This window comes from Gossypium arboreum, chromosome 6, assembly GCF_025698485.1.
Source record: "Gossypium arboreum isolate Shixiya-1 chromosome 6, ASM2569848v2, whole genome shotgun sequence".
Classification (NCBI taxonomy): Eukaryota; Viridiplantae; Streptophyta; class Magnoliopsida; order Malvales; family Malvaceae; genus Gossypium; species Gossypium arboreum.
In genome coordinates, this window is record NC_069075.1 from 90,666,054 (window position 1) to 90,670,389 (window position 4,336).

A 4,336-nucleotide genomic window follows, 5' to 3' on the forward strand; every position below is an offset into this window, starting at 1 on the left:
CATATTTCTATCCCATGCTTAGCACATTTTATGGATGATTTTTCCTTAAAATTGGTGAATTCGACGCTCCTAATGCCTTAATTTCATGTTTTATACTTAGGTGAGCATAGGAGAGTGAAAGGAACAAGAAACGGGTCAAAAATAGAGAAAATGGGCCAACGTACGAAATCAACACAGCCTAGACCTCCTCACACGGGTAGACCACACGGTGTGTCAATTAGGCAGAATCGAAGCACGACCCGCACGAGTGGACCACACGCCTGTGCCTATTTAACAGGCTTGACCACGGCCTGAAGTAATCATACAGGGGCATGTCCCTGTGAGCCCAAGTTTAGTCCAATTCAGAAATGGCCAATTTTGAGGGTTCTTAGGCATTCCAAAGCCTATAAATACACCCTCGAGAAGGAGGAAAAAGGGGACACGGGGAGGGAAGCAAGGAACTGCTCAAGGAAAGCCGATTGATCCATCTCAGAAGCCAGATTCATCATCAAGACTGAAGATCTCTCCTCAATTTCCCTTCAGGAGTTTTGGGTTTTTCTTTATGTTTTGTATTCATTATTCTTCTGAGATGTTTACCTTTTTAGTTATGAACTAAAATCCCTAAATACCTAAGGGGAATGAAACCTAAGACGAATCTTGTTATTATTTTCTGAATTGTATGATAAATATTTGACTTGTTCTTAGTTATATGTTCTTAATTCTTGTTTTGATATTCCAGGATATTGATTCAATTTAAGCTCTTATTCAAAGGAGGAATAGACTCTGTCTAAGAGTAAAATTGTCATAATTAAGTGGAGTTGATTGCGCGCCTAGAGATAGGGTGACAAGATTTTGCTAGATTAGGGTGAAACCTAATAAGGGGATCCATAGATCGAGTTAATGTAACCCTAGGAGTTAATTAGAAAGAGATTTCAATTATTCAACCTAGGGTTAGACGTTGTTAGTCTCGAGAGGGATAATAATATAACTTAGGGATTTCTACGGAACAAGTTAAATGAATAAATCATCCGATTCGGAGTCAGAATAACAAGTGAAGTCTAGGTGGATTCTTCCTTAGGTATTTTCTTAATTTAATCGTTTTCCAAGAGTAATCCCCCAATTTTATTTTCTATGAATTCTTAGTTTAGTTAATTAGTTAGTTAAAACAAACTCCCTTATTCTTAGGCTAGATAATAAAAGGACAATCATTACAAGCACTTTTAGTTCCTTTGGGTTTGACAATCTGGTCTTGCTAAAACTATACTACTGTTTGATAGGTACACTTGCCTATATCGTGATAATAGTTAGTTTCAATAATGATTCATTATAAATTTATAAAACTTATCACATAAAATCACGATCAAGTTTTTGGCGCCGTTGTTGGGGAACTAAGATATTAGGAAGACTCAATTTTTATTAATTTAGCCATTTATTTTTCTTGCAAGTTTATTTTATTTTATTTTATTTTTATTTATTAATTTATTTTTTCTTTCTCTTGGCAGGTTTTTATAGATTATGACTAGAAGAAACCCGTCAGGACCACTATTTCTTGACAAAGAAATCGATCGCATAGCTTGCAGAAACCGAAGAGAAATAAGGCGAAGCCTAAGATACATAGAGGAAGAGCAAGAGGACGATATCTCAACTACGACTGAAGGGATGGCTGAAAATCAAGACAATCAGCTGCCTCTGCGATACCCGCTGAACTAGCAAATCAGAATCCTGCTCCTCGTACTATGTATGATTATGCTAAACCTACTTTAATAGGAACTGAGTCAAGTATAGTTAGGCCTGCTATTATTGCGACTAATTTTGAACTAAAACTTAACACTATTCAAATGATACAGCAATTTGTTCAGTTTGATGGTTTGCAGGATGAGGATCCAAACACTCACTTGGCAAATTTCCTAGAATTCTGTGATACATTTAAAATTAATGGTGTTTCTGACGATGCCATTCGTCTTCGGTTATTCCCTTTTTCATTGAGGAACAAAGCTAAACAGTGGTTAAACTCATTACCACGAGGGTTAATTACTACTTGGGAACAAATGACCAAAAAATTTTTATTAAAATATTTTCCACTGGCTAAAACAGCCAAATTATATAATGATATCTCTTCGTTTGTGCAGATGGACTTAGAAACTCTTTACAATGCATGGGAGAGATACAAGGACCTACTTCGAAGGTGTCCTCACCATGGATTACCTCTATGGTTGCAAGTTCAAACATTCTACAATGGCCTGAATCATTCGACTCGGCAGATAATTGATGCAACCGCTAAAGGAACTATCAATAACAAGACACATGAGGCGACTTACGAATTTATTGAGGAGATTTCACTGAATAACTATCAGTGGCAAGTTATGAGAACAAAGCCGACGAAAGCAGCCGGTGTCTTCTACCTCAACGCGGTTACTATGCTATCTAACCAAGGAGAACTCTTAAACAAAAAGATTGATGGTTTGTGTGGTTCTACTCAGATACATCCAGCGATGAGGTACGATTCGAATGGAGGAGGAGCATGCACAAAATATCAACCCTTCAACCCTAGCATCGAGGAGGAACAAGTCAATATATGGGTAACAATAACTCCAGACCCCAAAGTAACCCATATAGTAACACTTACAATAGAGGTTGGAGGAACCATCCCAATTTCTCATGGGGCGGTCAAGGAAATCAAAGGCCACAACATCCTCCGAATTTTCAACAACCACCTTACCAGCAAGAAAAGAAGCCGAACCTTGAGGAGATGCTAACCAAATTCATCTCGGTATCAGAAGCTCGTTTTTAGAATACTAAGACAGCACTCAAAAATCAACAAGCATTGATCCAAGGGCTCGAAACTCAAATTGGACAGCTGGCTAAGATGATTTTCGAAAGAGCACCAGGAAATCTACCTAGTAACACTGAATCCAATCTAGAAGCACATGTGAAAGCAATTATACTAAGGAGTGGGAAAGTGTTAGCTGAATCAGAAAAGAAGCCACAACAAGAAGCTGACAGCAGCAAAGGAGAGGAGGTAAAACCTGAAAGCAATGACAATCCAATGTTGAAGGAATATAAACCACCAATTCCATACTCAGAAAAGTTGAAGAAAGACCGCGTGGATGCACAATTTGGTAAATTCCTTGAACTTTTTAAACAAATACATATTAACTTACCTTTTGTTGAAGCTATATCACAGATGCCTATATATGCAAAAGTTTTAAAGGCGCTCCTAACAAAAAAAGGGAAGTTTGAAGACTTATCTACGGTGGAACTTAACGAGGAATGCTCGACTATACTAAAAAAAAACTGCCAACCAAACTGCCAACGTTGAGAAGGCACTAGCTGATTTAAGTGCTAGCATTAATTTGATGCCATATAAAATGTTTAAACAACTTGGTCTTGGGGAACCTAAACCCACTAGGATGAGCATTCAACTAGCTAATAGATCAGTTAAATATCTTAGGGGTATTATAGAGGACATTCTTGTAAAAGTAGATAAATTTATATTCCCTGTTGACTTCGTTGTGCTTGATATGGATGAATATGTTGAAGTGCCTTTAATCTTAGGGCGTCCATTTTTAGCCTCTACTAGGGCTGTTATTAATGTAGGTGATGGTAAAATGGTACTTAGAGTAGGTGACGAAGAAATTGTTTTTAAAATTTACAACGTCATGAGATTTTCTAGGGAACAGGATGACTCATGTTATGTTATTGACTCTATTGATCATGCTGCTCAAGATTCTTTTTAGGAAATCATACATAAGGACACGTTGGAACTGTGCCATGCCCAAGGAGAGGAGATAGATGACGATGATTCCGAGATAGCTAAAATAAAAGCTAAACTGAACTTCAATGAATCTTCCCAAAGACAAGCAGAATATGAGGACATTAAAGGGAACAATGATTTTAAGCAAAAACCCTCTACTGAAGAACCTCCCAAACTAGAACTTAAACAATTACCAAACCACTTGGAATATGCATTCCTTGGAAATAATTCTACATTACCAGTTATTATTGCATCTAACTTGCAACCCATGGAGAAAGATGAATTAATCTAAGTATTAAAAGAACATAAAAAGTCCATAGCTTGGAAAATTTCTAACATTAAAGGGATCAGCCCTTCTTTTTTCACCCACAAAATTTTAATGGAAGATGAATATAAACCACGTGTGCTAGCTCAAAGATGGTTGAACCCCAATATGAAGGAAGTTGTTAAAGCTGAGGTAATTAAACTTCTAAATGCTAGAATTATTTATCCTATTTCTGACAGTTCTTGGGTAAGTCCAGTGCAGGTTGTTCCTAAGAAAGGAGGCATGACTGTGGTAGCCAATGAGAAGAATGAACTAATTCCAACTAGGACAGTCACAGG

At 37.2% G+C, this 4,336-nt stretch overlaps 1 non-coding gene across 1 annotated transcript; it reads right to left on the reverse strand.

Moving 5' to 3' along the window:
* Positions 1-2,076: 2,076 nt before the first annotated feature.
* Positions 2,077-2,182, reverse strand: LOC128294546 (small nucleolar RNA R71). The gene has a single exon (XR_008284856.1). It is a non-coding gene; the product is annotated as a small nucleolar RNA R71 (small nucleolar RNA).
* Positions 2,183-4,336: the final 2,154 nt, after the last annotated feature.